This window comes from Ornithorhynchus anatinus, chromosome 8, assembly GCF_004115215.2.
Source record: "Ornithorhynchus anatinus isolate Pmale09 chromosome 8, mOrnAna1.pri.v4, whole genome shotgun sequence".
NCBI classification, from domain to species: domain Eukaryota; kingdom Metazoa; phylum Chordata; class Mammalia; order Monotremata; family Ornithorhynchidae; genus Ornithorhynchus; species Ornithorhynchus anatinus.
The window spans coordinates 20,553,287-20,567,107 of NC_041735.1; the positions used below are offsets into that span (position 1 = coordinate 20,553,287).

Below are 13,821 nucleotides of genomic sequence, written 5' to 3' on the forward strand. Positions count from 1 at the left end.
TGCACATAGTAAGCACTTAAAAAATACCAACATTATTAGGCTAGGGAGTGCAAAAAGGAAAAATGTTTCAAGTTGCTTTGTAGAGTTGTTGTGTAAGAGCCAAACTTTATAATATGGGTTACAAGAGTTTGGCTCCTAGATTCCCTCCACCGGTGATCAGTTGAACTGAAGAGAAGGAAATAGATTGTGGGGGTGATTGTGGCTGGAGATTGATGGGTTGCGTTTGTGCGCCACAGAAGAATGGGGAGGAAGCTAAATCCAAAACATTTCTATGAGGTAGTTTTGAGTTGACCTTGGAACCTAGGATTATAGGAAGACCAGTGGGCATCATACCATGGCTATCATTTCTGAATGGCAACTGAGGCACAAAGAGGATTATGATTTGTGTAGTCAAAGGGAGTTTGGATTTAGGAAAAAAGCTGCCTTTCAAATAAATACCGTGTTTTGAATATCCCCCTTTCTTATTACAATGAATAATAATAATAGTTTGTGGAGTTTAAGCACTTACTATTTGCCAGTAAGCACTGTACCAAGCACTGGAATAGAATCAAGATAAGCGTGGGGCTCATAATGTAAGGAGAAGGGAGAGCTGATATTTAATCCCCATTTCCAGAATAGGAAACCGAAGCACCAAGCAGTTAAGTGATGTATCAGCGGTCACACAGGCAAATGGTGAAGCTGAGATTAGAACCCAGAGCTCCTAAATCCCAGGTCTAAGGTCTTTCCACTAGGCCATTGCGTTTCTCTGGGCAACGTAATTTATAAGCAATACTTTTAACTTTGTTGTTCTTATTAAATTCTTTAATTTTTAATGTTTCACCATCATCTGAGTCCATACACATTTTATGCATTTTGTAATGTCTGTCTTCCCTTTTCTTTTTGGTGGAATGCCTCCTGCATGCCACCCCCTAAGCACCCCACCTCTCTGTAATTTTCTTTCCCTTATGTATTCCCCTCCCTGAAACATTCACCATCAACACATAACACTTAAAAAATACGTCTTCACTTCCCCATGTTTGATTTTTTTTTTTAACTTTTAAACTTTTGCAGAATTCATTGAGCATTTGTTTTTCTTTCAGTTACTCCGGTATCTATAGTCAAATTATCCATCAATGGAATTTGAGTGCTTATGTGTGTATAGCACTGTACTAAGCACTTGAGAGAGTACTGTATCATGGAGTCGGTAGACACGATCCTTGTCCACAAGAAGCTTGCAGTCTAGAGTATTTCTTTTCTAGGTTTTTCTGTCAAGGAATTTCCTGGGCTTTATTATTAATAATAATAATTTTTTTACTTGTTAAGCACTTACTATGTGCCAAGCCCTGTTCTAAGCGCTGGGATAGGTATGAGGTAATGAGGTTGGATACAGACCCTGCCCCATCTGGAACTTACATTCTTATCCCCATTTTACAAATAAGGTGACTGAAGCACAGAGAAATAAAGTGATTTGCCCAAGGCCACACAGCAGACAAGTGGCAGAACCGGGATTAGAACTAGGTCCTTCTGGCTCCCAGGCCCTTGCTCTATCCATTAGACCACACTGCTTCTCTAGTTTATATGAGCTAAACATAATCCTAAATTTTTCAGTTTGGTTTTTTCTGTATTTCGATTTGGAAGATATTTGAGAACTTTGCTGTGAAATCATAAAGACACCATTAAAAAAAATGGCCTGCAGTTTTTCATTCAGAATTACTTTTGCTGGCCACTGGTATGTACACACATGCATACCCAACATGCTCTCTTTGCTCCTCTAATGCCAACCTACTTACTGTACCTTGATCTTGTCTGTTTTGCTGCTGACCCCTCACCCACATCCTGCCTCTGGCTTGAAACTCCCTCCCCCTTAATATCCGACAGACTATCCACTCTCCCCACCTTCAAAGCCTTATTAAAATCACATCTTCTCTAAGAGCCCTTCCTTCCCCGACTAAGCTCTCATTTCCTGTACTGTCTCTCCCTTCTGCGTCAACCTCATACTTGGATTTGTTCCCTTTATTCACCCTTCCCTTACCCCCACAACACTTATGTACAGATCTGTCATTTATTTTAATATCTGCCTCCCCTTCTAGTCTGTAAGCTCCTCGTGGGCAGGGAGCATGTCTCCCAATTCTTTTGTATCGTACTCTCCCAAGTGCTTAGTTCAGTGCTCTGCACGCAGTAAGCACTCAGTAAATTCTATTGATTGATAGATTGGTGATCTACCAAGCAGCATGGAAGCTGCATGGCATAGTGGATAGAACATGGGCCTGGGACTCAGAAGGTCATGAGTTCTAATCCCAGAGCTGCCCCTTGTCTGCTTTGTGGCCCTGGGCAAGTCACTTCACTTCTCTGTGCTTCATTTACCTATCTTTAAAATGGGATTAAGACTGTGAGCCCTACGTGGGATCGGAACTGTGTCCAACCCGATTTGCTTGTATCCACTCCAGCACTTAGTATAGTGCCTGGCACATAGTAAGCGCTTAACAAATGCCATAGTTATTATTACTACCATAAGAAGTTAACAGCTAAGGCCAGGATTGGTGTGTTGAAAACCATACTCGAGCTTTTTAAACAATAGTTGATAATATAGAAATTGTGATTTTTAAAAGATAAAATATCTACTAAATGAATACTTCTGGGTCTTTCATGGTTAAATTGGCTGTTGGGCTGCCTGAATCTTTTTATAGTTAAACCTGAATATAGCTGCTAACAAAGTGTACAGGTTTTGTATGGGTGTTTAGTTTCCACATCACTATAGGCAACAGCAAACACAAAGTATAGAAGTATTAAAAATGTTTTAATTTGCTTTATGTTAAAATAGATTATTTTTTCCATTTCAGGACATTTTGAAGAATTCTTCAAAGCATGCTCCCTGAAACATTTTCCGTAGTCCATTAAAACATGTATTGTACTACTGTGACACATTGGGACAGCTACCTTTACTAAACGAGATCATTTTCAACATTTGGTATGTTCAAACTCTTAATAATTTCTTTTTTTTTTTCCTATGTGGTTGGGAGCATGGAACAAGAATTAGAAATTAGATAACATTGTCTATAGGGTTTCCTGTTTCCTGTAAAAAGCTGATGGGGGAAAAATTGTTCCTTGAATTTAATTTGGACCATGTCACAAATCTTTGAAGTCTGAAATTGGTATTGTTGGCTGCTTGCTATTTGACTTCTATAGTATTGGTATATATAGTTCTGGATCTATCAACTAGTCCTGTTGTCTTCCTTGATCTTTTTTACTTTCTATATGTTTAGCATGTTATAGACCTTGTGACTAGAGTTGAGAGTTGTAAACTAATGTAGAAATATGGTTTCCACAGTCTTTTCATTTTGACTCTGGATCAGTTTTACAAGTTTGATGTCCTGATGGTTGGAGGTAATTCATACAAAGTGGTGGTATTAAGTGATTGCTGTGTGCAGAGCACTGTACTAAGCATTTGTAGAAAATACACAGTAAGTGCTCAATAAATACCATTGAATGAGTTTTATAATTGTAAGATGCTTGCATATTGTCATGAATAAATCTATTTTAGGACGGATTTTGCATATCCTTGCTACAACATAACATAGGTTAACTTTTAACAATGAAGTCGTTAAAGTTGAGTGTTTGTGGGTAGGCTGAAAAACTATAATACTCTTATGCTTTGGTGCCCGTTTGGATATTTCTGTCATTCAAGAGACTGACATTATTGATTTTTTTAAAATTGAGCAGCTTTTGAAAAAAATGTAGTCACTATACTTACACTTTTTCTCCAGCAGGGCTTTTAACCTATGTCACTCACTAATAACATGTATCAAGACCTAGTAATACTTTTTATTTTGAAGTGGCTCAAAGTTTTTCTTTAATAGATTTTTCTTTTTTAACTTGCTCACTTTCTCCAAATAGATGTGCAGTATTAGCAGGAGTTAGAATTTTCATATTTAAACCTACATTCTGTCACAGAAAGATAGGTTTACAAATAAAGATTGTCAAAATAGAAGCTTTAATTGGCTTATTTCCCAGAGTTTAGGTAAAAATTATGAAATATGTCTAGTATGGCTTTTATGGGTAAATAAAGTAGTTTTTTAACAGGAGCAAAAAAATCAAATTTAGATGTTGTCCACTGAAGTACTTCTGGAAATGGCAAACTAATGGCAAAATAGATGTTTCAGCCATAATGAGCACACCCTGACTCTGGAGTCCAACATCGTTATATTTGATGAAGACCATAAGGGACAGGGATTGGGTTCAACCCAGTGCTGAGAACAGTACTTGACAGTAGTAAACACTTAATTCAGTAATAATAATTATAACAATGCTCTGGGCACAAGGAGAAATCCATGCTGTAGGAAAGGTGATACCACTTCTCACAGCCTCAGGCGTCTCCACAACCTTTGGTCACTACGACCCACTGATGCCCAAGCTGTTTTCCTAAAAGGTCATTTGGCCAAAATCTCTCCACTTCTCAGAAACCACCAATTTTGCATCTGATCCCTTGCTTTTGGTCTCCTGACCTGGAAACTCTTTCCCCAAATCCACCAGACCACAGCTCTCCCCACCTTCAAGGTCCTCTTAAAGACGACCTGAAATTAGAGTAGAATCCCCTAATTAAGTCATGTCAACCCGACAGCAACTCTTACCTCTGATGCATTTATATCCTTCTTAGTACCTGTGTATGTGCATTCAATTATTCATTCTGTTTCATCTTGATATTCACACTGCTATTTTATCCTTGTTATTCTTCCTGCTCTTATTATTTGTAAATACTTTTTGCCCTTCTCCCCCATTAGAATGTAAGGTCCTTGAGAGCAGGAGATAGCTTCTATTATACTCTAAGTGCTTAGTGCAATAAATAGCATTGATTGGAATCCAGCTGTGCATACAGTCTAGAGGCCCAAACTTTCTTCCCCTGTTGCGGTGTGCTGTATCCAAACAGGCTTGCATTGTCAGTCAAAAGTTTCCCGGTTGTCTAGTTGCATTTTAGAGATTATTGCCTTTCCTATTTCGCCACTGGGCCTCAATTCAAAGATAATCCACTGGTACAGTTCCTAATCTTATATAATCCCTGTTTAATGCCTAGAATAACTACTGCAACCTCTGGTCTCCCTGCCTCCAGTCTTTACCATCCTTAACCCATTCTACATGTAGCAGCGTGTTTGGTCTTTCAGATATGTTAGTGGAATCACATCTCACCCCTTTCAGAAATGCCTCAGGGGATTCCCACTTGCTGGTCTCATCCAATTTAAATGCCTGCCCATCTGGTTCGGGGTTCTGCCTCAGCTGACACACTCTGTCTACTGATTTCTTTTATCCCTGTACCCCAGCTTGTGATCTCTTATCTATCCTGCTTACCACCTCAGGCCCCGAAGCCCACTCTTTGGCCACCGGACCTTTGCTTATACCAAACCTCTAATTAGTGTGTGCCTAGTATATCCTTCACCTTCAAAACTTAAATCCCTTCTCCCTTCCTTTCCTGCTGCCCTGGTTACCCAAGTTGCAACAGCTGTCATACCTTTTACGTATTTATTTCCTGGCATTTTGTTTTAAGCTCATCAAGGCCAAGAACCTTGCAGTGTACTCTTATTGTAATCATTCCCCAACATTCAGTTCAAGGTGTTGCGCAAGGTGGCCCTAAATAAATAATCCTTCTCCAGCTCCTGAGAAACTACCACCAATATAAGGAGAAATCCACCCTTGAAAGAATAGACTTCATCCTCAGAATGTATCCCTAAGATTTAGGAGCTCTTTAATTTTGATGGTTTCCATTAAATTGTATTTATTGAGCGCTTACCGTGTGCCAGACACTGTACTAAGCACTGGGGAGAGTACAGTACACCAATAAACAGACACATTCCCTGCCCACATCGAGCTTACAGTCTAGAAAGATGGCAGGCAGTTTCAAACAAACTGGGGAACAGAGGAAACAGGATCCAGCCTCTTACCTTGACGACGTAATTTTTGCTGCTAGGAAACATCAAGGACACAAAGGGAGAAGATGCAGGAGAGATACCAGGTTGTTTGGTCTGTATTAAAATTTAGGACTTAGAATTGGCCATCCATTACTGAGGTGGGCATGACATACAGTACTAGTATATTGTGGGCATAGAGTATTGAGGATTTGATGTAACACACTACTCATTTCTTTAATTTCTTCTGTCTTCTGTTTTGACCTAGGATTAATCATTAAGTTTCTCCCTCTCTTGCCTCCTGATTACAAATAGACCTCATTTTCATTCAGCTGTCGCTGTTCAGGAGAATTTGTAAGAAGCCGAAGGGCTATAGGCCTAAACCTCCATTATGGAATTCTGTATTATTTTAAGCAAGTTTGAATGAAGTCCCATCTTGAAAGAAGACAAGTATACATTTCTCACATTATACTACTAAATTTATCATGCAGTTATTCATTTTATGTCTACCTAATTTGACTAGTTGTGCACTATACAACATGCTCCATTGTGGTATGCATATTTAGTTTAATTTTAAATTCTTCCCTAAAGCATAATAATAATTTTTTTTAAGGTCTGGCCTGATGTCTTTCATGCAATGCCCAGTAAACTAGGAAACTTTAAAATGTTTATACAGTGATTAAATTATATACATTTAATTAGTTTTGGCTTTTACTAGTGATGAAAATGAGGATGTAGGAAATGAGACTCTTCCCTGTCCGCCCCGTCACTAGTCAACTCTCTTAGTGGTATACAAATAATTTGTCGTAAGGTAGGATTCTGAGGGGAATAACTTTCATTTACACGTTTGGTCTTCTGGAGCAAATATTTGTGGATTTAAATGTTTGTGAGGGCAGGAGAGGGAAAAGAGAATCCAAAAGTTATTGTCCTACTGAAGTGTCAGTGCTACCCAGCCTTCATGGGTCAGGGCCACACTGATCTGGGTGTCATCACCTTGGATGCCACTGTGCATACCTTGGCCTACTCCCAGGGGTAGGCTTGGTCTGTGCTTGCATAGTGAGTTCCAAGATGTGCCCAGAGGAAAGATTGTAGGCCTCCATTTAGGGGCTTTATTATCTCTGTTACTCCCTTCCCCAGGCAGATCCCCTCCTGAGTTTGGGAGCATGCCTGTGGGGCCTAGTGGATAGAACACAGGCCTGGGAGTCAGAAGGACCTGGGTTCTAATGGTGGCTCTCCCACGTGTCTGCTTTGTAACCTTGGGCAAGTCATTTCACTTCTCTGTGCCTATTACCCTATCTAAAAAATGGGGATTAAGACCGTTAGCCCCTTGTGGGATATGGAGTTTTCCAATATGGTTGGCTTTTATCTACCCTAATGGTTAGTACAATGCCTGGCACATCGTAAGCACTTAATAACATAAAAGAAAGAAAAAAAGTTTGTTGAAATAATAGAAAGGGACCTTCAGAGATCATCTGGGCCAATCCCCAGCTTTAGGCAGGTGAATGATTTAATCAACCATGACAAATGATTGTCTAGTCTTTCCTTAAAGATCACCAGGGATAAACTCTGGTCTTCTTAGCCTTACTGTCTAGATCTTCCCCCTCTCATTCCATAGCTGAGGTGTGCCACAAGGTCCTGGTTTGGATTTTTTTTTTTTACTTGTTCTTCACACTCAGAGAACTCAGCTGCTTACGTAACTTCAACTCCCAGTTCTATACGATTGACTTGTTAGCCTCAACTTCACTCATACTATACCATCTCCCATTTCCTATTGCCTCCAGCCCATCTCCGCATGGATGACACCTTTACACTGAATTCCTTATCTTTTCTCCTAAGCCTACTCCTCTGAACTTCCTCATCTCTGTTGACAACACCACCCTCATCCCTCTCCCAGAAGCCCTCAACCATGGTATCCCTTTGACGCCTCACTACCTTTCAAATTTCCTGATGTCAATCAATAATATTTGAGTCCCTGCTGAGTGCAACACTCTCTACTGATTGATTGAGAGGAAACCAAAGAAGACACAAGTTCCCTGATCTCAAGAAACTTACAATATAATAGGGGAGAAAGATAGATTAAAATAATTTACAAAATAATAATGTTGGTATTTGTTAAGCGCTTACTATGTGCCAAGCACTGTTCTAAGCGCTGGGGTAGACACAGGGGAATCAGGTCGTCCCACGTGGGGCTCACAGTCTTAATCCCCATTTTACAGATGAGGGAACTGAGGCACAGAGAAGTTAAGTGACTTGCCCACAGTCACACAGCCGACAAATGGCAGAGCTGGGATTCGAACTCATGAGCCCTGACTCCAAAGCCTGTGCTCTTTCCACTGAGCCACACTGCTTCTCCAAAATAGTGGGATCAGGAAGAACACAGCAGAAAGTAGCACAAATCGATCAGAAATAAAATGGGTGAATAATTGAATATACAAATGATATATATATTTGTGTATATATACACATATATGTACACACACACACTTTATTCCTGTTAACAAATCCTACCACTTTTTTCTCCATAATATTTCTCAGACCTGCCTCTTTGTTTCCATCCAAATAGCTATCTCGGTTCAAGCCCTTCTCATGATTCTGGTTAGAGTATTCTTATCCACCTCCTCAGTGGTTTCCCTGCCTCCAACCCCTTCCCTCTGTATTGCTGTACTATCACTACAACTCTCTGCAGCCCAGTTCATCTTCCAGAAGCATTCTCCCCACATCTCTCCCCTCCTCAAAAACCTCCAATGGTTACCTAGTTCCCTTTGCATCAAGGAAAACTTCGTCTGACGATTGGCTTCAAGGCTTCAGGTTTCATGGAGCTGGAAGGAGAGCATTAGCACAAGGTGACAGCTGTGAGTGAGTGAAGTATCTACATTTGCTCCCTCAAGGGGACAGCATGGACACGGGCTATGGGGCAACCGTGCATCTGCACCGAAGGAGGAACATGCCTGGAGTGAACATTTCCTGGGGAGTAGCTGGAGATAAGGTTGATAGGAGTGCCCGGTTGTGTTGTGTGGCATCTCTCAAGCGTGGTCCATTTCAGCCAGACCTCACAGCCTCAGCTTAGCCAAGGTACCAATTCCATTTCCACTCCCTCACCCTCAGCCTGGTCTTACTCGCCACATGTTCTCTCTTGTCTACCCCTCTGCTGCTGCACCTTGGATGCTCAGGTCAGGAGCTAAGGAGTGTTCCAGGGAGGAGGTGCTCTGACAACTTGAGGAGGGAGACTTCAGGTCCAAGTAGCAGTTCCCTGGGCCAGCCCCATAGCCCTTGAATCATCCCAATTGCAGGTGTGAGTGGGAAAGGTGGAGGTGGGTAATGGTTCATTCTTGAGGGGTTGGGGGGAAGGGGGGTTTGTCCCTTCCCAACAAGTAGAAGATCAGGGAGGTTCTGAAGTCGAGCCTGATCTGTATGAGGGTCATCAGTGTACAGTTTCCTTTTGGTATTCAAGAAAGGTTTGAAGTAGGAATCTAATTGTAACATATTCTGGACAATTGGGTTGTGCTTATTTCACAACTCTCGTGACAGCCCACAACTACTCGTTGCCACCAGTATATACCAGTGGGAAAACTGTCCTCATAAGCTTTTCATTGTGCATCTTAATGTCAATATTTCAGTGTTTAAAAGCACTCACAATTCATGTGTCTGGGATGTTTAAAAGAAAAAAAGACCGTGTTCCCAATAAACCTACTCTGAGAAAGCAGTCAAAATAAATGGAAGGAATGAGTGAGGTGGGGTTACGAAGAACATTTCTGTAGCATTTAATTTCAAATTAAAATGTTTCTTGAAGTTTAAAAGAATTACCTGCCATCATTTATAAACCTCATGTGTTAGAACAAATCACATGTTTATTTCTTCTGAGCATGTTTGCACAGGTTAATTTTTAAATAAAGATCAAAGTTGTGTTTCCTGCAAAACCTTGTGTTATCCAAAAAGTGGTGTTATCAACAATTGTTTGTGGGAAATAAGGGATTTAAAAAGAATGTGGTTCAAAAATAATTTAAATTCTACCTGATTTCTATGACACCAAATGAAATTTTTAAAAACTGGTTTTTTTGGACACCAGATACTGATCTGATACTTATCAGTGCTCATTAATTTACATTGATTTAAGTCAGTTGAAATGAGCCTCATGTGAGACTGTGTCCAATCTAATTAGCGCATAGGATAACGCTTGGCAATAGTAAGCACTTAATAAATACCACAATTATTATTACTATTGTGCTTTTCTTCCAAAAATAAAATTGAGTGCAATATTAGTGCTCATAATCATCATGCAATATTTGGATGAATTAAGTGTGTCAGTGACAGTCGAAACTGGTATCTTGTTTCCCCTTTCTTTCATTTAGACATTGTTACTCCACTTCTATAGCAACCCCCTTTTACTTTCTAAATTGTTACTTGATTTTTTCCTTTAAAGTTCATCATCAGTTCTGCTTTCAGATTTAGCCAGTCCGTCCGTCCATTACCGCCGCGCCCCCCCCCCCCCCCCCGCCCCGATGCTCTTCTTTTCAATGAGAGTCGGACTTGTCTTCTTGTGCCTTCTGAACTCTGTCCTCTTCCTCCACCAAGCTTTGGCCCTATTTGTTTTTTTAAATGTGGAACAACCTCTTTGCTTCTGTTTGCTAAACCACACTATTCTCCTCTTTTACATCACAACTCCAGGCTGACCTCTTCCAAGAAGATTTCCCCTTGAACTCCACCAATTCTCCAACCCATCAACACACTGACTGAGTTTCCTTAATCCATTCTTTTTGTTTGTCTTGTCTCTTCTCTTAGATTACACACTCCTTGAGGGCCAGAATCATATCTGTTTTTTAATTTGTGTCCTAAACCATGGCTAGAACAGTTTATTCTGCAGATTTATTTATTCTGCAGATGTTTGTTGACTGACTGACCTTCCATTTGATTAAAAAAGTAGAAATTTTATCCCTTCTAGGAATATGTTAAAATTATCTAACATTACAATGGGAAAAAACCCTGATTTAATTCTCTTTTTAAGCTAAAATACTTCTAAATTTAATATGAAATGTACACAGATACCTGAACCTCTGGTGTCAAGCGTATGGTCTTTGAGGGCAGAGAATATCATTTGTTTGTTTTGTCCTGCCCAAGTGATTTAGAATAATGTTTTCCCCAAGAAGCATTCCTTAATCTCCTCCTCCCCATCAGGTTATATTATTAGTCACCCTAAGAATTTAACTATATGTTTGTTTATTCATTTTTTTGCTTTCTCTAATTACTAATTGTATCTGTGTTCCCTCTTGTTCTCAATTAATTTATACGCTCATTGTCTCCCCCATTAGCTTGTAAATTCCATAGAAGTAGGGACCATGCCCTGTAGTTTTACTGTGCTCCGAAGCCCATAAGTATCATGTACTATGCACAAAAGAAGTACCGTATAGTCTAATGATAATACTATAATCCAAATGAATATGTGAAAAATTAGGCTGAGATTTCAGGGTTAAAATCTTCTGATTGACCAAGTAAATGTGCTTAATTTAGAAACAATTTCAGTTCAGTTCCCTGTTTTGATGTTCACTAAAACTATACTTGGAGTAAAGTGAAATTTGTGGAATAGAGAACTGAGTAGAAAAAACATTTCCTAATTGTGGTGATTATGAGATATATGTTAAACTCTCCCATGTTTGTACATTCAGATATTCAGTAATTCAAAAGACTGTTCAAATACGATTTTGAGATGTGCCTAATTTTCCATCAGTTTATTTATAAATAAGCGCATTTATTGAGCGCTTACTGTGTGCAAGTAGCACCAAACTTATTCATTCATTCAATAGTATTTATTGAGCGCTTACTATGTGCAGAGCACTGTACTAAGCGCTTGGGATGAACAAGTCGGCAGCAGATAGAGACGGTCCCTGCCATTTGACGGGCTTACAGTCTAATCGGGGGAGACGGACAGACAAGAACAATGGCAATAAATAGAGTCAAGGGGAAGAACATCTCGTAAAAACAATGGCAACTAAATAGAATCAAGGCGATGTACAATTCATTAACAAAATAAATAGGGTAATGGAAATATATACAGTTGAGCGGACGAGTACAGTGCTGTGGGGATGGGAAGGGAGAGGTGGAGGAGCAGAGGGAAAAGGGGAAAAAGAGGGTTTAGCTGCGGAGAGGTAAAGGGGGGGTGGCAGAGGGAGTAGAGGGAGAAGAGGAGCTCAGTCTGGGAAAGCCTCTTGGAGGAGGTGAGTTTTAAGTAGGGTGTTGGGAGAGTACAACAGTATAACAGACATTCCCTGCCCACTGTGAGCTTTCAGTCTAGAGGGGGAGATAGACATTAATATAAATAAATTACGGATATGTACATAACTGCTTTGGGGCTGGGGACAGAGGTGCTGAATAATGGGAACAAGTCAGGACAATGCAGACGGGAGTGGGCAAAGAGAAAATGAGGGCCTAGTCAGGAGCAGATGTGCCTTCCATAAGACTTTGAAGTCAGGAAGAGTAATTGTCAGTCACATGTGAAAAGGGAGGGTGTTTCAGGCCAGAAGCAGGACATGGGTGAGAGGTTGGTGGTGAGATAGATGTCGAGATACAGTGCATAGGTTGGCATTAGAGGAGGGAAGTGTGTAGGCTAGATTGTAGTAGGAGAATAGCGAGGTAGCAGGTAAGGTGATGGAGTGCTTTAAATCTAATGGTAAGGAGTTTGATGTGGAGGTGGTTGGACAACCACTGGAGGTTCTTGAGGAATGGGTAAACATGGTCTGAACGTTTTTGTAGAAATTCTGGGCAGCAGAGTGAAGTATGGACTGGAGAGGAGAGAGACAGGAGGCAGGTAGGTCAGCAAGGAGGCTGGTATAATTATCAAGGCAGGATAGGATAAGTGCTTGAATTAATGTGGTAGCATTAATTCATTCAGTTGTGTTTATTGAGCACCTACTGTGTAGAGAGCACTGTACTAAGCGTTTGGAAAGTACAATTTGGCAACAGATACAGTCCTTACCCAGCAACGGGCTCACAGTCTAGAAGTGGGAGACAGACAAAACAAAACAAGTAGACAGACATCAACAGCATTTTGGATGGAGAGGAAAGAACATATTTTATTTGTTCCTTCAATCGTATTTACTGAGCGCTTACTATGTGCAGAGCACTGTATTAAGTGCTTGGAATGTATATTTCAGCAACAAATAGAGACAGTCGCCTGCTCAACAGCGGTCTCACAGTCTGGACACCCTAATGTGAAAGTTAAACTGACAAGATTTAGTGTTAAGTTGAATATGTTGTTTGAATGAGAGAGAGGAGTCAAGGTTAATGCCAAGGCTACAGGCTTGTGAGACAGGAAGGATGGTGGTGCTGTCTATGATGTAAACTTAGACCATAAGCTCGTTATGGGCAGGGTACGTGGCTGCTAGCGCTGTTGTAATGTCTTTTCCCAGTGCTCTGCATATAGTAAGTGCTCAATAAATAAATACCATTGATTGATTCATTAAAGTGATAGGAAAGTCAGGGAGTGGAAAGGGTTGGGTGAGAAGTTAAGGAGTTGACAGGTATCATTTTTGATCCTGAATCTTTTTCAGCCAGGGAAAAGAGAGTGAATCTATCACGAAGTTTTAAAAGTCAAACATTTGATCCAAGTAAATAAGCCTGCAATGGAGAAGTAATGCTTGCAAGAGTCAATTATGTTTGCTACTATTTGACTCCTGGTTTTAAAATTTAACAGAAACAAATAGCCATTTATTTACTACTACTGCTGTAATTAAGGAATAAAAGTTGTACAGTTTCAGAAATCCAGAATGAAGTTTAATGAAGTATATTAGCTTTGGGAGCCTGAAAAGATCCAGTAGAACATGAGTTTTCTCAAAGAATAGTGGTATACTAGTGTTCCCCAAAGAAATGGACCGAAGAACTTTTAGTTGTGAAACTAGGAAATTTTCTTTAATGGACTTGTTCTGCTCCTTAGAAGAAACCCCTTGTTTGATGTATG

General features: G+C 40.1%; 1 protein-coding gene across 3 annotated transcripts in view; it reads left to right on the plus strand.

Moving 5' to 3' along the window:
* ZBTB46 (zinc finger and BTB domain containing 46) overlaps positions 1-13,821 on the plus strand; it is a 100,707-nt gene that overhangs the window by 14,259 nt on the left and 72,627 nt on the right. For all 3 annotated transcript variants that reach the window (XM_029070437.2, XM_029070433.2, XM_029070434.2), the window contains exon 2: positions 2,820-2,947. The gene's annotated coding sequence lies outside the window, so the exon portion shown is untranslated. The remainder of the gene's footprint in view (positions 1-2,819; positions 2,948-13,821) is intronic.